The following is a 22311-nucleotide window of genomic DNA, read 5'->3' as shown; positions in this document are numbered from 1 at the left end:
CATTGTTTCTGTTTTAATTCTATACATGCTTACACTATACAATTAGTGAGAAACAGAAAGAACCATGAGTAAATGTTGCTGATACAAAATGTTTCTATTACCCTTTACTTTTAAAACCATTAATAGATTATTAGGAGATATAAACATAGGAGACCATGGATCATATTTGCATGTTAATGAAGTCCATGAATTATACATTATTTGCTATGGAGAGTACTAGAAACAGCCTTTCTAATAGCTATAAAAGCTGGCAGTTTCCTGGAGCACACATCACATCCCCTCTGCAATACCTTCTAATAGAGAGAAAGAAATCCAGCTCTTCAAAGCAATCTCTCACTAAATGAAATAGATTTGTTTGTGTTGCTTTGCAACGCACAAGTGTGACAGTTTGTTTTAAACAAAATAGTTTTAATAATGTCATTACTAATATCTATTTGGGTCATCTCTCTGAAAAATGGTGTTTTAATAGGAACGCTTCGTTTTAATAAATGGCAGAAGAGGAAAGCTGCCCTGAGTCAGCAGGAAGTAGATATACACCAGAGAACAGGCTGATTGTGTTAGATTCATCCAGAACATTGAACAGCACACAGACAGTCCAAGAAAAAGCAACTGGCTTTATTCAAATGATTAGTCTTACTGCTACGCTGTAGCACAGATTCACACATTCTTCTATTATTCCTTGACCTTGTGCCAAAACTCCCACTTGAAGTAATAATTAGAATTAGTGTTTCCAGTGCATGCTTCCATCTTCCTAACAAACAGTAATGAAATGTGGCTTTTACAAAATATGCAGTTAATTAAACTTTTTTTGAACATTGGTTGATTAATACAGTTCCCCTGTGCTAGTTCCTCATTATGGCTGACTATCTCTACCTCTATCTCTATCCCACTACCTATCGGTGATGGGAAGAAAAGCACTGCCAATAGGATGAGTGAAATTTCAGAAATTTGCACTTTAAAATCGTTTGTGTTTTTTTTCTTCTTGTTTTGCCTCTGTCTTGGAATAATGGAAAGATGGCCATTATTTGTAATTCTGTTTTTTAAGTCGAGGACAGTATGTGTATTACAAAACTACTCTACAAATACCCTCAGCATGAATATGAAGAACACATATATCAAGTGCTACAAGGTAATAAGTGGATTTCTAGGCAAGCTTTTTGAAAAGGTGGCTCAGCACTGTATTGCTTAATAACACTATGCAAATAGAAATTCTGATTTCATTTTTTAAATATTATTATTTCATGCTTTTTTACTGTCTGCCTTAATTATCCCAACTCTGAACTAGTATAGTCTTTTGATTGATGAGAGTTCCACCCCTTTACCTACACTCCTGCAGATAGGAGGCTCCACAATTTAGTACCATAAATCACTGATTATATAACTTAACTAGTGTATGATCAGAGATCACATACAGTGTTAGCCTGAATATGCATTCATCCTTTGTTATGAATGTTTTAGGCTAAATTTATTCCCGGTGTTTGGAGAAATGTAAGTTTCTTCACATAAGAAAGTAATGCATTTTAAATAAGCAATTCTTTCAACAACTGGAAATCATCACAAAAGTCTTCTATTTGCAGTCTTCATTAATGTGAGTTATTTCATCACTTTAGGAGAAATCCTTTCAGAGAAAAACAACAATTAAACACACACACACACACACACACACACACCGCCCCCAGGCTCTGACAGCTAAGAATCTATGGATCAGCCATTTTGGTAATTAACCACAATTCCTCTGATTTGTGAATTTCCAGATGATGAGGCAGGAAGCAAGTTACATCTTGGAGAAATTGCCCTCTGGAGAGAGGAGAAACTATTGCGAGGTTGACAGCACAACCTTGTACCGGCACAGTTTCCCTTCCCCAGTGGCTCAAGGAGTTCCAAGCACCCTCCTGTAAATCATCAGCTCACATCTATTTATTATCTTCCAGCCCACTGCACAACACTATCTGTTACACACGGATACCAGCAATATTACAAGGTGGACTCAAGGGATAAGAGACAGCAAACCCTGCACACCTCCTACGCGTAAGTCACACCCAGTATAAAGTCGGGTTCTGTTCATAAAGTACATACTATTGTCAGAAATTAAACAATATGAACTATTATGTTTCAGAGTCAGGGTTTTTTTAGTGTTTCTCAAAAATGCTTGATCTTATCTGCTGATATCTTTGTGTTATTATACAGAGACAAAATTTATCTGCATAGGAATGGACAAAATGTCTGTGAAAATATTGCTATTCATTCAATGATTGTTGTTATATTTGGAGTAGGCACCAGCTACACTCTGTAATGCTTGTCCTGGAATATCAATAAATAAATCATAAAAGCCAATGCTTCAAATATTGAAAAATTCGCACTTCAAACTGTGTTTTGAACTATACTGAGAGCGATGTCTCAGATTGTCCTTTTGCTTTATATGAAGAGAGGAAATTCAAAGTAGGAGGAACTCTCTCCTGGGATTTGGCATAGGGGAGTGCCACAAACCATCAGCCTTCCTGTCTCTGCTGTGCCAGAGAAGCATCTCCTGGGATGTACCATGAGGAGCAGACAGTGTGTCTGGGGAGTTAATGTGGCTTCAGATGAAATTATCTCCTGCAGAATCCATCTCGCCTGATGGTTGTGTGCATGCAAAGGAGCCAAGCAGTGGTGAGGAGCCAAGCCACAGCAGGGCAGGTAAAGGCTCGGAGAAAAGTAGAAGCACCTCCCTATGACTGTTGGGTTAAGTGAAGTTCCTTGCACCATAGACTTATGATGTTGATGAAAATGGAACCTCGCAGCAATTTTTCTCCTTCTGTTGGGGGCCCAAATTTGGTAAGAACAAACTCATTGAGGTCCCCACCCTGTTGCCCACTTCCAGTGCTCATTCGTAGCAGATGTCTAAATTATGTTCTGTGAATGACAGCATTAAAAGGAGAAATGAGGGCAAATGCCCTTCTGAAAGGTATGCTCTACTTTAAGCACAGGTTTTTGGGCTGATGCCCAAGTTGCAGAATGAATTTCTGTGGTTTGTGTTGTGCAGGGGGCCACTAGGCACTTCTAATGATTCTCTTTCTTTTGCTTTAAAAGCACTGCAATTAGCCGAAAGCTAAAATTAAGAATGGTATTTTGTAGTTTAATTAAGAATGCAAGGCTAGACTAGCAGACGAAGTCACTCAGGTACATCTACTCAAAGGACAGAAGAAAAAGCACTGCAGGTATTCAGTGCTTTATCTGATTAGAAAACAGCCTGGCACAGATGTGATTTCTGCTCCATATATCAAGCTATGGCAGGCTTTTGCTGCTTCATTATGAAAGCATCTGAAGTAAAATAGGTTTTGGAACATAAAAAATGACAAATTTGGAAAAATATCTATATGCCAGATGGGTGTAGGAAGAATCCTTGTGACAAATATATTATTAAGGGAATATGCACAAGGAAAGAAACTGTGCCCAGCTCTTCCAAGGATGGACAGGCAGGAACGTAGCATCCCACTGTGTCTAATGTATTCTCATCTAGTCTAAATCTAATTAATTATGTTGCATTGCTAACATAAAATCTAGGCACCACACAAAGTAATGGTAAGCTGCATCGGGGCTTCGGCAGGACCTGACGATTGCTCTGCCCTCCCTGCTTTTGTTTGCTTTCCTCAGGGGCTGAGGGCCAGAGTGACGACATCTCTGCTGAGGAAAGGCTAACACAAACAGACGAGGCTTTTGCTGTGCACCACGGGTGGCACGGCATGAGCTCATGCTCATCTCCCACGTTACAACACTGTGTTGGCTTCCTCCAAGGATGCTGCTTGGATGGGTTTTGTCGCAGTCCACGGGTGCTCCAGCACAGCTTCTCCTTGTGCCTTGTAGGGAAATGGGAGCATTTCAGCAGTTGCTGGCTTATTCCACTGATGCTTTTGGAGCTGAGTTCAATGCCCCAGAGACAGGGCCTGGACTGACTAGGAAGGCAGCTCAGTGCACAGCTCCTGGCGGTTGGCTTTCCAGTTGTCCTGGTTTCAGCTGGGATAGAGTTAACTGTCTTCCTAGTAGCTGGTACAGTGCTATGTTTTGAGTTCAGTATGAGAAGAATGTTGATAACACTAATGTTTTCAGTTGTTGATAAGTAGTGTTTAGTCTAAAGTCAAGGATTTTTCAGCTTCTCATGCCCGGCCAGGGCACCTGACCCAAACTGGCCAACAGTGTATTCCATACCATGTGACGTCCCATCTAGTTTAGGAAATGGGAAGGGGGGGGCAGGGATTCGCCACTCGGGGACTGGCTGGGTGTCGGTTGGCAGGTGGTGAGCAATTGCCCTGCACATCATTTGTACATTTCAATCCTTTTATTACTACTGTTGACATTTTCTTAGTGTTATCATTATCATTATTAGTTTCTTCTTTTCTGTTCTATTAAACCGTTCTTATCTCAACCCAGGAGTTTTACTTCTTTTCCTGATTTTCTCCCCCATCCCACTGGATGGGGGGGAGTGAGTGAGCGGCTGCGTGGTGCTTAGTTGCTGGCTGGGGTTAAACCACGACACCAGTGCAGGAAGGGGTGGTATCCATGGCTTGCCCACCCTGACTCCCCAGCTCGGGACACGTGGGGCTGTGTGAGACAACACGGCAGCACACAAGGTTGGGGGTGTGTGGAGAAAAGAGTCTGATCTCTGGTGCCATGAGGCTGCTGGACAGGCAGCAGGACTGGGGGTAGGCAGCAGCTCTCGTTGTGGGGCAGGACTGGTGCAGGGGGACCCTGGAAACTCCTGCTTTGCAGTGTGGGGTCCTTCAGCTCAGGCTGGTGGGGCCAGGCACCCTCCCGTAGACCTTCAAGGCAAGGTCACTACCTCTTCCTTGGAAGCAGGCAAGTCAGTATTTCGGCTCTAGAGTAAAAAAAAAACAAAGGACATGCATACTCTGGCCAGTCCTGCATCTGGGTGGCAGACTAGATCTGATAGGTTCTTAAAGGCAGCTGGAGGAGCAGCATGTAGATATCAGACACAGTTTGAGGTCTCAGCCTTTGGTTCTTCCAAAAGATGGGATACATGCCTGCTTTGGATTCAAGGTGCAAATGATCTAGCCACGATTAATGTGTTCAGAACTGAAGTAGAAATGGAGGCAGGGAGGATGGTACGGCAATCTTATCATTTGGCTTCACATAATTTGATTTCACTGATGCCCCATCTACTAGCTGATTGCTCTTTTCCTATTTAAATCCAACCAAACCAGGAGGCTTTTGCTCACGGGCTTTTAGTACTATTTTATTTGGCAGTTATGGAATAAAAGAGTTTTAGTATTGCCTTAGAGTTTCTCCTGACATCTATCACAAGCAATCCAGCTCATATGTGGGTGAACTGTGTTTTGATCCAATTATAAAATTCTGTTGGAGTCTTGTTACATTCTTATCCCATGTGCATGTTGAAAAATTCAAGAGCAAAAGAAAATTCTACAAAATGTTTCTTATTTACTGTAGGCTTGGAGACAGAAAACTGCATCACACAGTCATTTGTGGAGGCTAATAGCAAACTAGAAAAACAACATACTCTTCAGGGAAAAAACCCTCCCTGTTAATCAGCAGCAAGACTTAGAGGGAGAATAGTGCAATCTGTGTGTAGATATTACTGTAGATCGTCTTTGGGAACGCAGCCTTACTTTTGTTAATTGTAGCAACAAGAACTTTGTTGGTGTTCGTCACAGCAGTTACGATGACAAAGGCTCTGCCAATTTGAAGACGTTTCTGAGGATGCATAAAATTGACAAATTTGAAGAGAACCAAGACACAAAATGACCAAGGCAACACAGATAACATCGCAACAGATTATAATGACTATAATACTTAAAAATGGAGATACTTTACACACTCTTCATGTATCTATAGCAAAAATGTGCTATTTGATTACCATGATGCAGAAGTTGATCTAGGATATTTCTGGCTCAACACTTCCACTGTCTTCAGGCTACAAAACATAATAAAGGGAATTAGGTGTCTCCCTTGCTCATCTGCTATAGAAAGCCATGCAGAGGCATAGCTTCACAAACAGTGTGCTGCTTCCAGGAGAGGAAATACACTTGCTCTAAAGGTTTGTGGCTCCATCCTGGTGGAGTCTCCCACACACCTACAATCAGAATCCCCATCCTAAAGCTGTCTGTTGAGGGAGGTGCCAGGACCAAGGCAGTAGCCTTGGGTAAGCGCAGGTGGCCCTGCAGCCAAATCACAGTGACAGTGCCAGGGCCAAGGGTGGAGCTCAGACTTCAGCTGGGAGCAGTTCAGCCATGTGGAAAAGCCAACAGCTCTTCGAGTTTCCCAAACACTACTTGTAATTCATCCCTTTCAGGTCTGCAGTGATCTAACCTGCCGCAAAAAATGTCACACTAGCTGCCCCGAGAGCAGCTGCTGTGTGGGTGCTGTTGGGATGGACCTCTCTGTCTGGCCCGGCTGAGGAGAGCCCTCCATGCCAACCCCTAAGGCCACTGTGCCCCATGGCAGCAGCAAGCCGCTGCCGGCATTGGCCACGGCACGGGTGGCTCCACGGGGTGCTGGCTGCGGGCGCCCCACGCTGCGGGGCTGGCTCAGCCTCCCCACACCGGTGTGGGGGAACACGCAGGGAGGAGCTGGAAGGGGAGCGCCCAGCAGCGGCCACCAAGGCTGAGTGGCCCAGCCCTTTGCAAGGGTGCGAGGAAGACAGTGCGCGTGTGTGCTCGCAAAAGGTGGAAGATCGTTCCCAGGGCTGCCTGCTCTTGGTTACATCAGTTTTGCCTGTCTGTGATTCCAGTAGCTCAATAGTTAGTCCCATTTTCCTTATTTCCAAGGGTGCAGACAGGTGGTTGGTCTCCAGCTCTGGAATGCCATCTGTGTTTCTGCGCCCTGTGGGAGTCTGACAAACGTGGCACCTCTCCCCATGGCTTCCCCCGGTCACTCTGAGCCCTGTCACTAAGCTCTGCCACAGAAATCTGTTTAGTCACAGAAGCAGATTGCTTCCATGAAGCGCAGAAATGTAATTTGCCAGTACTTACACTACAATATTAAATACTAGCATGTAGCTCTTTCACCTTCTCAGTTCTTTGTAGCAAGAAATACTTGGTGTGAAATCCTGCCTCTACAAGGGTCGATGATAAAATCTGCATCGGCGACAGAGCAGCTTCTGCCCTTCCTATGGTGAGTGGTTTTACTGGTTTTGCATTTAAAGCTGTTTGAATACATCAGTGCTTTCATTGCCAGTCCAGAGCACTTGCACGCTCGCAAAGCTGGTGGAGAGCTCATGTCGACACTTCCCTCACCCTGGACCTGTCCTGTGCAGAGGGAGAGCTAGGGTTTAGTGACAGCCCTTGCCGGGGTTTGTTTTCCCATGGAAATGGATGGCCGTTTCGTCTCTGAGGCAGAACACACTGCAAGTGCAGCCGTAAGCCACCATGCCTCACCCAGGCTTCAGCCCACTGTAGTTAATCATTAAATAATTCCCCTGGTGATGTTATCCCGTGCTGATAAATTACAGATTTCATTGTTTTGCCTGGAGCAGCTTTAAATTGTGTTAATTTCATCGAAGATTGACACTGGCTTTTATTTCCTTTTGTTACTGTTTTGTCCTGTAAAGGCGCTGCACACTACAGACTTCAGATTGCTCATATAATTGGTGCAATAGATTTTTTTCTCATATTTTGAGAAAATTGTAATCTGAGCCTTTGAAATATTAAGAATTTTCAGATCAATAAAATCCTAATGATAGTGTATTCAAAGAGGAATATTACCACAAATCCAACAGCTTTTAAAACAACCTTATTGTTGGCCATGTTTGTTTTACATGTGATCTCAGAATGATTTCTAATTTTATACCGCAGTGAATTTATTCCACCTACAACACATGTTTCTGACACAGGGTTTTCTCAAAAACTGAAGATAAAATGCATTATACATCTTCCTGATGAGCCAAACTATCATCGGTCTGATTCTCTCTTTTGGCAATGGAAAAAATATACCCAGGTAATCCTATTCTATTTACGCAGAAGAATAAGGCAGTTTTAAGTTAGTGGGATCTTGATCAGACCTTTTATGGCAAATTCCACCTATTTTGGAACAATGAACATAACAGTTCGATGTGTATTGGATAAAGCATATGGAAAATTTCGGAGCTGTAATTTACAACTACAAAACTGATATTAAATATTTTCTGTACCAGCAACAATGTGATGCAGTACAATAGTCTGTTGTGGTAAATAAGAGGAGGTTTTGATCGTGCACTATTGTAGCTCCCCAAGCAGAATGCTGAGTTCGACTAGGAAATATTGAATAAAACTTCAAATCCCATCTGAGGCTCCATATCACAGCCGGTATTTTTCATAGAAGCCCCTCTCAATAATTTCACTAGGGTACCTGGGGTTTGTTTTGGTGTTTTTTTCTTTTTAGGCACGTGGTATAATGCAGTCTAAACCTACACTTTGCTGTAAATGTGCACAGAAATGAAAGGAAACAATAAATCAGGTGTCAAGTGCCCTGAGGCACTGATCAGCCTCACCTGGAACCTCCCACACCACCCACTATTTAAGCTCAGCCCCGGACAATCACTTTCTTCTTAAGCCATGCTGTGGGGGTGCTGGTCTTCAGCTCCCTGTCCATGCACCCCACTGATCTGGACTCTGACCTGTGTGTAGACCTCCTGGCTTCGTGGCAGACCTGTCTGGTCACTATGGGCCTGTCTGGCAATCTCTGGAGTGTGTCTGACCATGACCTGTGGATTGACCACCAAGCTTGGCTTCAGACTTATGTCATTACCATGAACCTGCCTGATGTTGGGGGCTTGTGGTTGAAGCTGCCCCACTCTCCTGGTCAGCTACTGTGGGACTGGCCCTGATACTGCTCTCAGCTCCTGCTTCCCTGTCCTGCTGGAAGAAGACGTGAATTAGTCAAGGTAAATAAATCTGTTAATAGCGTTTACTTAACCTGGAGGACCCTGCCCTGCCCCATGTCTCTATCCCCTATTTTGTATTAGAAGGCTGAACTTTCTTAGGAGAATAAAAAAGCAGCCTGATTTAATATCCCAGGGCAATTGCTATGTCCAAGTCAGTTCGTGTGAACATGAGCTAGTTTCCCATATCTAGTTTTCAAGCCTTTTTGAGCCCCAGAAACATTGGGACAGGAGCCGCGGTTCCTCCAGAGAAGCAGCTGGCTGAAGCAGCTTGTGCTCTCTGTTGGTCTCCTGTGTGACCAAGGGGTTTCTATGGTAAGCAGTGCTGATCTGTTTGCTCACCTGCTTGACCTTGTGTCTACCTACTCTGTGTGCAAACCCAGGTTATTGTTCAGGAATTTCATAAATCAAAACATGACCCTCCTGGTATCTATGCCTCCTGTGCAGGTCATGGTAAAAGAGATGGTGTGGTGCTTGAGAGCTGAAAAGCTGGATGGTTTGTCCTAGTTTGCTCTCTTCAGGATAGAGTGTTAGGCAGTGAGTTGATCCAAATCCTCTGGACTGTTTCAAGGGAGGAACTACAGTGATTCGTAGCAGAATGGATCAGGTTAAAATTACCCTAAATACCTCTCCTTGATAAAGATCGAGCTCTTGAGAAACCTGTGGCACTATTTCAGACGTTAAGCAGAACAACTCAAATGTGCAGGCCATTTAAAGAAATGGAAGGAAAAAACACCTTATGTTGAGTTTCCCCACCATTTGGAAGAAATATGAATGACAGTGTTGTCTGTTTCACCTGTACTCTAAAGTATCTCCTTTTGTCCCATTCCATACTGGGCTTGATCTAGCCTCCAGAGGAAGACAGATGAAAACTGCCTATTGGTTTCAAGGATTACACTCAGGCAGTTAAACTATTACTCTGACAGATTTTCCAAATTTCCTCCAGAAAATTTTGATTTCTTGGGAGCTGTGAAAAAATCTCTAATTTTTGCCAGTTTCTGATAAGGTGGGTTTGAGGGAGACGCAAGTGTCTGCCCATCTGGGATAGGTGCAGTGTCCTCCTTCAGCATATCTACAAGTGAATTTGGATATGTCTGTTTAAATGTAGTGTTAGTGTGAAGGTAATAGAAGAATATGGGCCTCATCCCATGAAGTTGTAGCCTGGAGCACCTGCCAAATCAGATACTTTACATGTGGTGTTAATTGGCATAGTCTCTAAATGTTTTTTGTTACCAACTGCTCTACATAGATTAGCCTAGCAGATTAAAAAAAAACCCTGTGGATTCCTCCAAGTGCTTGGGATAATATATTCTCATTTTAAAAGTACTGTTGAATATATTGAGTAAGGGAGAGAAAGGCATGAAAACAAGACTTTGGAAGCAAGGCAAAAAGTCAAATGTTCATTTCATGATACATCTGGGATCTTGCCAGCTGGGTAGGCTTGGGAAGCAGACCTTCCAAATAAAAATAGCAGGATAATAAAATGATACTAGTAAAAAGCAGTAGTGAGGTACTTCAAAAATCTACATTTTACAGAAGTATAATCATGATTTAAAAATACAAAAACACTGACTCAAAAGAGGGAAAGTGTGGGTGTTTGCTGGGGATGAGTCAAAAAAGAAGAAATTTTAACTCCAGAAAGCAAATGCAAAAGATGAAGCTCTGTAAGTAGAGCCTGCAAAAAGGCAGACTAAATTTATGCATTTGTTCTGCATCCAGAGTTCACCTCCATGCTATGCAGAAGTCATTGATTAACTGACATTAGATTGAAATGGGGCAATTAGACAGAGTAAAATGTCTACAGCATAAATTATACAAGAAAAGTGTCTGAAGAGAGCCTCCCCTTTGTCTTTAAGACTTGCCAGCTGTTCCTTTCCTGCCTTGTGATTTTTACCTTTCCAGATAAGCATATTCCTGTTCCCTAAATCAATCTGACGGAACGGAGTTAACAGTACATCACAGGGTACAGCTGTATGTCCAGATACATTTTTAATAGGTCAGCCAGTCCAGTGGCAAAATAGCAGTGAATCATGTTAGCAGATGAGGAGGCTGGAGGGCAAGCAAGGCTGTGGAAGCACCTGCAGCAGAAATTGCTGCACACTTCCTTGGCCCTGATTTCTTGGAACAGTTCGTCATGTGCTTAGACTGAAGCATGTGCTTTGATCCCCTTTGTAGTCAGTGGAATCAGGTGCTCAGCCTTATACAGTATTGAAAGATAATTACAGGAGTTAGAAATCCTGCTGTTTTCTAGTGTAAATAAGAAAAGTAAATCACTGATTCCTTGAAAAAAGAAAGCCTGGGCAGTTCTGTGGCCATGTTGGCTCACTGCTCTTTGCTTGTAACAGGGCAAGGTTTCTTTTAATGCTTTTTTGCAACAGGAACAATGAAAACTGGGGTTTTTTTCAGAAACAAATTGCTTTAAGACTCCTCTTGTGGCTGTGGCTAGCATAGTGTGATCCAAAACCACCTTAGTAGTGAATTTAGCTTGTTTGGACAGCAAACCTAGTACTCTTTGTCATGGTCTTGGGGCTGTATGAGTCTCCATGCCAGTAGTGTGCTTTTGCTGTGCCTCTCTCTCATCATACTGCCTAATCAGCTGTGGGGTATTTATGGGGCCATCTTAAGTTGAACTCTTCTACAAAAGCACAGAGTTATTGGAGATACACACAAGCTGCCATTTTCAGCTGCAGCTTTTGCAGCTTCTTCCCTTCACTCATGGATTAACACGTGAGCTCTTCTACTGTAGAATAATGCACAAGTCATAGTGTGGCCAAGGGAGAAGAACAACTAATTTTGTGTAAAGCCCAAGTTATTGTTTACAAAATGGGGGGGGAACGGGACGGGGGACCAAGTATTAAAAATAGCTATTGGCCCCCACACACTGCTTCACCAAGCATTCAGTCTTCTCTCCTTGTGTTGTATGCAAGATTTGACAGTGAATGGGCTTGAACTGGTGGTAGCTGCTGGATGACCTCTTCAGTTTTGCATTTACCATTCAATGTATTGTCCATGTAATTCAAGTGGTATTTTCATCCATTCTTTTTCAGTATTTTCTATAAAAAGATAGGCTTGTTATTTCTCTGTAGTTCTAGCATGGCACTGGCTGAGAGCCACCCAAATCTGATGGTATCTCCCCTCTTACCCGCAGGAGTCAGTACCTGACTCCAATTTTATTGGCAGGACCCCCTCAAGCATAGGAGTTCCATAAAGATCAGGGGTTTATCATATTTGTCCCAGTTTAATGTGCAACACTGCTAAGCCCAGCCAAGCAAAAGGGAAACAGGTGAACAGTTAGCGAAATGGTGTTTACATTATTTTTATGCTGGCCTTTATCTGACTTGTCAGACACCCACTTTATATTTTACAGATGTGTCCCAGCCTTCAAAAATGCAGATTTATGATTTTGAAAATATTTTACCTAAGCTGGGAGCATTTAACATTTCATAATTGGGTTGCAGGGTTGTACATATCTCACCCAGTCCAATCTGAAGGAAAAGTGAAATGTTTCAATTTCTCATGTATAGACCATGAAAATGTGAAGGCTGACTCTAATGATAATATATAAAACACAAGAGAAATGTAAAGCAATCCAACCTCATAATATATGTGCTTGTCTGGTAATTTCTTGGTGGTAAGGAGTGTTTATACAGCACAAGTTAAAATATCTGAATATCACACAGACAGCATGATGATTTTGTACAGTGAACTCTTTTATAACTCATTTAAAATGAACCTGTCAGTCATCATTAATGGTCTGTGAAACCCTATCCCAAGCTTGTGCCAAGTCTTTCCCACAGAATAGTTACATCATGATAAGCTCTGCTGTGTTCACAGTAAATCAGGGAGTTTCATAAAGAAGCTGCATGATAAGCTTTGCTGTATTGCACAGTAAATCCTTGTGTTGAACAATTACACAATTAGCCTCCTTAGTTTTTTTCTTTATGGGAGTATCTTTATGGAGTAATGGATAAAAGTCAATATGAATATTTTTCTCCCCCTTCTACTACCTACCTCAAATACAATTTATGGACACTTCTTACGGTGGGGAGGGAAGACCACTGTGTTAGCCTTGCATGCTTGCACATGTGATATGATATAGTTAACAAAGCACTGGGGGACAGTGCATGAGAAGCCTGGAGAAGCCTGAAGGCATCACTGGGGCTGACTCTGTGATGGGAAGGGTATCCTTGGCTTTCAGTGGAGCTATGCCAGTTTACACTAGCTGACTGTTGGCCTTTTTCTTTGGTCTCTGAGAAGATATGTAGTAGAACTTCCTATTTATGCAGTGATCCATATTTGCCTTGCTCTGTCTTGGTTTTCATTGTCCCATTCAATTTGTATTAGTCAGCATTGCTATAAGCAGCACCTTCCCTTTTAAACTCTATTTTGTTGATTCCTGTGGCTTACAGGACCATTTCTCTCCCTACCAGCTCCTCTTATGTGCTTTAACCTGCTGCTCCTATTTGACAGCTCCCAACTCAATCAATTTAGTCATTGCTCCACCCCAAATCCTCAGGTCTTCAGCTTCAGCTGTCTCCCAGACATCTCCACATTGATGTCCCCTTGTCCTCCAGTGCTACAGACTGGGACTCAGCTCCTTGCCTTTCCTCCCAGGCTAATGCCTGTGCCTCTCCCTGACTGTCTCCAGGGCTCAGACTTGTCTTGCCATGGCTTGGTTTCCTATCCTTTTCCCTCCCCATGTCTCACTGCTTCCTAGAGACTTGCATAGCCTATTGCCAAGTGCCTCAAACATGCAGTTTGCGTTCTCCTTCCTTGGCAGAGCCTCTTAAACTCCTCCTACTACAGCCTTTGTGTGCCACTTCAAAAATGCACACCTTCTAATCTGCTAATCTTGACAAGATGAAATAATAATAAAAAAGGTTCCTGTTGCCGTTTCAGTTGGGTCCCTTTAGGTGTATAAATTGTTGGAGTTGGATAGTAGATGTGTCTGCCTTTCAAAGAGCAGGGAGCTGTGTCTGCTTTAATGCTGCCTCCATAAAGCATCGTGTACTGAAAAGGGCTATCACGTACACCAGAGCTGCCGGAGCCAAATCCCCATCTGCAGCACATTAGAAAAGCTCCAGTAACATCAAGGGATGTAGCTTGGGTCTGTGCTGGCTGAAGGTTTGGCCTTGAGTGGGGTCTGTGTAATGTAACCAAGGAGATAGCTAATGAGGCCATTTTACCTCTCATGGAAACTCACTGCAGATACAGAAAAAAAATGAGGAACTCACTGAAAAGAAATGAGAAATCTGGGCACAGTGCTTTGTGTTTTCAGAACTACCCTTCATATTTGTTTTATTGATGAATATATTGTTAGAAAAATAAAATATTGTTGCCCATGAGCTTAGAGCTGCTGCTGTCTTCTAAATTCTAGCATGAGGTATTACCCTGTAAGTATACATGAGATTTGCTGGTGGTAGTCTGTCCTATGTAGTGGAAAAGTCAGAAAGGAGCTCAAGTCTCTGCCAGCTAAGGTCTGTTGCAGTTCCTGAGACAGTAAAGTTTGCCATTTCTTTTGTCTGTTCAAAGTCACGTTGTCGTCTTTTATAGAAGTTCAGCTGAGGTGGTTGTGAGGCTAGGAAGAAGGAAGGAGAGGTGAGAAATGTGGGAAACTTTCTAGTCTGCATGCAACGCAGATCACTTAGAGTATGCGTTGCTAGTTTAAAAGCCCTCAGGAGGATGTTGCAGGGCTCTGATGTAGTAAGATGTGCAAAATCAACACTTGCTGCCCTTATTTAAAGTGTCACAAAGATGGGATGTCTACACTTTCTGCAAGAGCAGGCTGTGTAGCCTCTAAGAGGTATGTCTAGGTAGTATATTATAGTCCTTTTCCTGGTATGCATCTGTTCTGTGGCCAAAATTTATCTGGACAGGATTAAATCCTGTCTTGTAGCAAGTGAATATACTGACACATGCCGAAGTATGAGTGGTATTCAAAAATGGCATAGCACATGAGTGTTCCCATTATGTAGGGAAGGTGCCCTTGTGCTGGGATGCAGGAAATGTGCAGTTTAAGTTTGTGATTGATATATGTGTAAGACATGATGAGGGAACCCAGAAGGCTCTTGGAAAGCGGAAATGGGATCAGGCTCTCAGAACAACTATCCAGCCTGTATGTGAATCCTCATGTTGCAAGTGACATGTATGTATTGAAACTAGCTTATTAAAGCAGACATTTAGGAGTTAAGAGGCAAATTTACAAAAGGGTTTAATACTTGGGAGCTGGGCCTTTGAAACTGTCATTCCTGTCTTTTATAAAAATCAGGAGACATGCTGAAATTGCAAACTGCCTTGTCATCCCTGGAATCAAATCTTTAAATGAAGAGGAAATCTTCTCTTTTTCCAGAAAGATGCACTCACGGAGTCTTTTCAGATACCATTTCTATTTGTGACAGTAACTTTTTCAAGGAAATGAGCAGAAGATAGAATAGCATGCTGCTTCTGATTGTACATTTCTTAATATGCTTTAGAAATATACACACCAGCAACATTTTAACAAGAAAATGCCTCATCTTTCATTAAAGAATGACTTACAAAAAAAGCCTTGACTTTTTTATAGCTGTGTATTTCATTAGGCGTATTTCATACTTCTGTAATAACTCCTAAATGGCAAATAGTCCTGAGTAATATCTGGGAAAGCAAATTGCTTTAAATGGTTCATTTAGGTGAATTTAGCAATTTTATTTTTTATATAAACTGAAAAGCTTTTCTTAGCTCAGCTTTTCCACTTGCCAGAATACAGGTGTTTAGTTGTTGAGTGAGATCACACATTGGAACATTCCTGTAAGATACTTTATAATAAAAAAAAAATACTTGCTTCCCAAATTATATTTTTAATTACTCTAGAGACGCCCTACCTAGACACTACCATGAGCAGGTAGAATTAGATTGATTGGTGTTAATGGGGAAAGCATTTGATTTCACCAGGTTTCCTATAAGCTATTGAAGAGGAGCTCCAGGTGCCAAAAAGGAACTGAGTGAACACTAACTCAAGATAGCACCAGAAGTGAAGTTCTCAGTATTTTAGCTAAATGTTTTTCCCAAAAGTCATCTTGTAACTTTGATACTCCATACATGCTACCTGTAGCACAGATTCCTTTGATGCAGAACAAAAGCACTAAGTAAACAGAAAAGCCAAGCCCCAAAAGATTTACATCAGCAGGTTTTCCAGTGAGATCACAATGTATTTTCAAGCAATGATTTCTCTTACTTCCTCTTCTTATTGCCCTTATTTACTCTTCATTTACCCTGATGCTTGAATTAAACCAGTATACAAGTGCTTTTCTTCTCTGAATGTCCTTTAATTTGACAGCGTCATGGCCTCAGTGCCCTTCTTTGCCAAATATTGCTTTTTCAGAGACACAAGTTAATTCCTGTTGTATTGTGTGACAGGGTTGAGCACAGTGAAAGCCCAGCTCACAAACTGCCTCATTTCTTTCCAGCCCCTGAGGAATTCTGAATGTGTCAGTAGGAGCAGATAAAACCATCAGCATGTTCCTTCTGCTTTCTTACTTCTGAACTTTTTTCTCAACCATATCCTAAAACATGGGGTGTTCTCTTTCATTTTATTTTCCTTACTTCTCGCCCCATCCAATTTCTTTCCATCTTCCCCATTTCTCACCCCCCCTATAGGAATGCAATGGCCATATATCTTCACTTAGTCTCCTTGCTGCAATTTGTTTGCATGGCTGGAAGGAAAGTACACTGTCACTCATGAGCCTTTACACCTGCCAAAGCTAATGAGCTAAGTTTGACCCTCATTCTGGCTGGTTGTTTAGAACTTCACACTCCTGGCAGATTTCTAATGTCCCAAAGGAACATCTGAGGTGTTACTACAAATATTTCTATTAATAAAAAATCTATTTAATATGCTTTTCTCTATATAATATAGATATGATTGAATATATTTTTCTGTTTCATACCTAAATTGCATTTTTTGCATTTAATACAGTCACAAAAGTTTCAATAGCAGAAATAAAATAATGGTATTTTTATTGATAGTAGACACTTCAAAAGTTTATTCTGACCATAGAGGAAATGCAGCAACAGCAGTTTTTAGTCCCTGATGGCAGTGACTTTACCCCTGAGTGATGGCGACTGAGGTGGGATCAGAACTGCATCCTAGAACTCGTTGTTTTGGCAACATAACTGAAAATGATGACAAATGTGAAAATGAGATGGGTAGTTGCTCTAAAGATATTAGGTGACTAGTGGCGGGTGAACATGGTATTTGTGGTCTGATAAGAAAAGCACTCAGAAGACTTGGGTATGTTTCCCAAAGCTCTTGTCTGGTGGGGAAGGGAGTGAGGAGAGGTGGGTGGTGTGTCCTTGGGACCTTTTTCAGGTCTGCCTGGATTGGCAGCAGAGGGGAGGAGTGCTGCCAGTGGCGCCCTGCAGCCGGTGGACAGGCTGGTGCTCACTGGGGGTGTTTGTACCTCTGAGAACAGCCTGTTATTTTATAAGGAATTTGCAGATTAAGGCCTAGACAACCTAGAGAGCCTTTCAAAAGATCCACAAACCCTCTGAGCCAGTGTGGTGTATTTATCTCTTAAGGAACCTTGTCATTAGGCTCAAATTAAAAATGAGCTGTCAGTTTCTATTAATAATTAATGCTGAAATGTTAGCACTTTGAAAGACTGTTTCAAGTGCAACACATTCCGTTTAATGCTGAACAGTTTTATATTTACAGTAATTCCACCTTTCATCCCTTAATGTCAACCTCTAAATCTTTAATGCTTTAATCACATTTCTTATTTTGATATCCCAAGTGAGCTGTTCTAACCTGTGTCCGCTCCCTTTCGATAAGGTGCACTTTTTATACTGGAAGGTTAGTCAGCGGCACTTGTTAATTATTAAGGAAAACAAAATGCTACTGCTGGAAAATTATGTTTGTTCCCAGCAGTATGTGTTACCTTTAATCTGTACTGACAAGAAGCAAGAGGAATCATAAAATAATCAGAGGAGCCAGGAGAGAGGATTGTTTGTGAAGAACATTACCCAGCAGAAATATAGACAGCCTTGATTTGATTCCATAAATGAACCTAATTACTGGCTAATATATTGTTCTATGGAATAACATATCTGTAAAATATGTAGTCAAAAGAAGGCACTGTGAAATTGAAAGCAGACGATTTTTGCTTTTGAGGTGTGCTCCCTATAGCGTATTTCTCGATGGCGCTGAGAGCTTTTGTCTTGTGTGTAGACAACACTAAAAAAATCACCCAACCTGCATCATATGTCTGTGAGCAGCTTCTTTACTGCAGCCTTCCCATTGTGAATAGGGGATAATTCTGCAGAGAAACAGGCTGCCTAAATGTGTTGCAGAGTTTTCTTTTTTAAGATACTTCCTTTGTTTGTCTCCCTGTACATATTCCCAGAATATAACAAAATAAATACTTGGAATTTTCTTAACTGCCAGGCAATTAATGAATATCCTAGAGACACTAGAAAAAGCCCTTAAATGGCTTGCAAAGAGAGAGACATTTTTGAATCTGTAGTTATAAAACATATTACTCCAATTTGTTTGGGTTTTCCAATTTCCTTGGGTTTCAGAAAAACTCCTTGAAGTGAGATGTATATATAGTTAATGGTATTTGTAACCAAGTTTACATAACATTAGTGGGTTACAGAGGGATATTAAACTATAATCTATTGTTTAATTACTGGGCTCAGTAGAATGAGACTCTACCTTGTGTCTGGCAAATCCATGTGCTCTGATGCATAGCTACTAATTCGTTATGAATTTGTTATTCAGGCACACATTTTCTGGGGTAGGTGCTTAAGACCAACCCCATTATTCCTATCTGTTTTGACTGATGCTGCTGTATGGAGAAGGCAGATAGGTGTTTCCCTGTAACAGGCACCTCAGCTTGCCCTTTCCTCTGCAGAGACTGAAGAGGAGGTATGGTGCTGGGGAGGGACCTGCTGTGGCCTCTGGGCCCCCATATTGACAGGGCCCGTAAGGCTGTCCTTGTATGGTGTATTTTACACCTTAATAATGTTTATCTATCAGTGGGAAGATATCCAGCCTGAATTTGAATGCTAACCGTTCTTCTTTAATAATGAGTGTTATTTCTTTTATTCCTCCTGCATCCTGAAACATGTACTCCTTTTCTTTCATCTTGTTCGTAGGCAAGTTTCTCATAGGCTCACTTGAAAAGCTCTCCTTTGGCTTTGCATTGATAGCTAAGAGTTCAAATGCACTGTGCAACTCGCAACAAATAGTACCTTACTGCATGAATATCCATGTGAAATCAGGTGATTGTTAGACTGACACTCAAAAAAATTTCCATCCTGTTTGGCCTGGCCATTCGCACCCAGGTGAACAGTGCTGTGTTGATCAGGTAGTATTCTGCACCCATCTCGCCCAAGTGCTAGTGAAAGCATGATGTGCGAAGTGGTGAAGTATCAAGACTGTATTAGATCAATTCTAGCAGCATTTCCACCTCAGATGTACGTATTTGAGTGAGACTAAACTGGAGTAAAAGAAGGTAGGATTTTCTCAGCCTTTGAACTTTTGCTTGTATTATCAGCTCTCAGCAATATTATCTGCTGCTTTTATCAGGCTCCCATTGACTGGACTTTTTTCTAATTATATGAAGAGTGGATGAAGTCCTATTAAGTTGTCTGTGACTAGAAAAAGAATTACTGCGCTGATACTTTCAATCCTCACTGGCTTGTAAAAAAGGCATTCAGAGTTTACTGAACCTCCACCTCACACATCAAAAAAGAAACAGAAAAATTCCTGCTGCTACATTATCATGCAAGCATCCAATTCTGTCCTTCCATACTGTGGAGATATGCACAACATGCAGGAAAGTGTTAAAAATATTTATAAGATGCCCAACAGGACAAAACAAATGGACTTGTGTAGTATATGTACGTTGTTCATTACAAACATGATTAGTGTGTATATAATAGATGTGTTGTTAAAGCACAGTGGGTTCTTCGAAGTTTACAAGTTTGTTATGGATTGATTTATTCATGAAATGCTTTGTTTCTATGACAACTTTATTGGTTTGCCTGTCGTCTAAGTACATACAGGCATGGCAGGAATTCCACAGTACAAAACAAATTACACACTACCACCTGAATGGCTTGACGCCTTTAGGGAATGTACAGAAATAGTCCACAATGAGGGCAGAAATCACCATAGACTGTGCCAGTGTGAGAAGGCTTGCTTAATAAAAAAAAAATGCTTAAAGGTCCTCTATGGCTTCCAACTCTGCAATAAAAAAGGAAAGATGGAAATGAAGAAAGGAATCTGGTAGGAAAACATAAGAGACACAAACCCCAACTGCAGAGATATTAGTGTATTCAAGAAAAAGCCACAGATCAAACATCAGCACTTTCTCCCACAAATAATAGAGTTTGCAAGAAGCTATTAATATTCATAACGGATCTAGAGCTACAAAAGAAACTGGAGAGCTATTGTTTAGTGAGAAATTAGTGTGAAAGTGTAGGGCATTAGTTGATAAAAGCATAGGGAGGCTCACTGGGACAACACAAAATGGGATCAGAGAAAGAAGTCAGTAAGTGGATCAAATGACAAAAGGATGAATTCTAAAATACAAGAGCAATAATTTAGACAGGGACAGGGAAGATGACAACTGTTATGGAGATCTGAGACCTAAACAGGAGAATAACACTTTTTTAAAGTATGGGAAATGCAAGTTATATAGCAGGGCTTCTATGACTGACCCCCATGACATAAGGCACTCTCCAAAACAGTATCCTAAACTACAGTGAAGTGATGGTGCTTTGGCTGCTTCTGTCCTGTCTGATACAAAGCTCTTTGGGAAATGACAAGCAAGAACAGGGGACTCTGTGAAACAGGCTCTCCTGCTCCATCACCCACAATCTATCTGCTTTTCAAAGCCATAAACATCAGAAGAAGCAGAGAGCACACCTCCATTACAAAAGCAAGTTTTCTGGCAATGTTTTTAAATCTAAACAAAGCTGCTTAGCATTCTGGATCATTTTTAGAAAATTGGTATGAGAATTTCAAAGGGAGGAAGGATCACTCATCATCCTCTGCCTAGCCTGAAAGCCAGCATGCAAATGCCTTAAATTAGAGAAAACCAGGGCAAATGTAAGTCCTTGCTTGGTAACCACAGACTGCCCCACCAACTCTTCTGCCTCTGTGAGGGGCCTGTGCTGTGATGGAGGTGACAGTATCTTTCCATGCTCACTTGGCTCAGACCAGGTTTGTGCCTTGTTATTTGGCTATTGGAATGTCATTCATTGAAGCGCCACTGGTTTCACCTCTTACGGAGTCGGCAGAGCCTAGGGGTGGGATGGGCAGACTTTGCAGTACTACGGGCTTAAGGATGAATTGCCTCCCTTGCACTGCAGCGAAGCCAGACTTCAAAGCTAACGGGGTTCAGTCACTAAGATTTGGCTCAATAATGAGTTCCAGTTGGTGCCTTAGTCAAATAACTTCTCATTTATTGACTATGTAAACTTAATCACCTACTCTGAAAGGTGACCAGACTGATAGCAACAGGAACTGCATGAAAGCTGGGGTCCTGAGTCTAGAAAGCAGCGGGAGAAGAAAATGGAGGTAGTGAGATGTGAAACCGCACATGGCTTTGTGCCGGGTGGGCATGTAGTGTGCATACTTCACTGCCACTATCTAAGTGCCTAAGCCATTTGACTAATTTGACATGGAAGCACTAATAAAATAAAAAGCTTCTCCAATTAGTGCATATTCTTTATTATTTCTGACTTGTGTTCTGACTCAGTCCCTTCCATACTCCTAATTGCCTGTGCTGCACTAAGTGACATTGCCTTCCATGTACTTCTATGAGCTGTGGTCTCCTGCAAGAGAGAGTATCAGCCTCCATGATTGATCTGAAATGACTCTGTTGCTTCAGCTGGTCAAACTGCGTATTTACAAACTATGGAATATTTACAGAGATAGACTTCAAAGGGAGGGAGTTGTCACCTCTTCAGACAGTGAGCATTATTCTCAACTGGGCATCCTTTTGTATCATGCTTGCTTCAAAGCTGTTTACAGTAGCAATGGAACATCAAGCCTCTAGTAGTTATTAAAAATAAAGCCATACCTAGAAATCAAGAAAACCTAGAAGTCATCTTTACCCTGTGGGGCTGTTTTGTTTTTTTTGTTTGTTTTGGGTGTTTGGTTTTTTTTTTATAGGCTAGGTATAAGCCTTGGGAGAGAAAGGAGAGTTGATGTCAGTCAGGTAGCTCCTGACTGCACCAGACCTTTGGAGTCTGAAAAACCGCTGAACTAAAGCTTGCTGGTGTGCTGAAAGAAAGTGGGAGTTGGTTGGTGTGTTTTTCTTTTGGTCTCCATTTCTAGATACTGAGTCTTCTGCCTGTGGAAAGAGCAGTTGCCCTTTCAGGATTCAGTCTGGATATGAAATGTTGTGGAGAATCTCTCTTTCTCAGGAAAAGTTATTTCTCCATTATTATTT

This window comes from Haliaeetus albicilla, chromosome 8 (genome assembly GCF_947461875.1).
Source record: "Haliaeetus albicilla chromosome 8, bHalAlb1.1, whole genome shotgun sequence".
NCBI lineage: Eukaryota > Metazoa > Chordata > Aves > Accipitriformes > Accipitridae > Haliaeetus > Haliaeetus albicilla.
Note: the sequence above shows the minus strand (reverse complement) of the source record.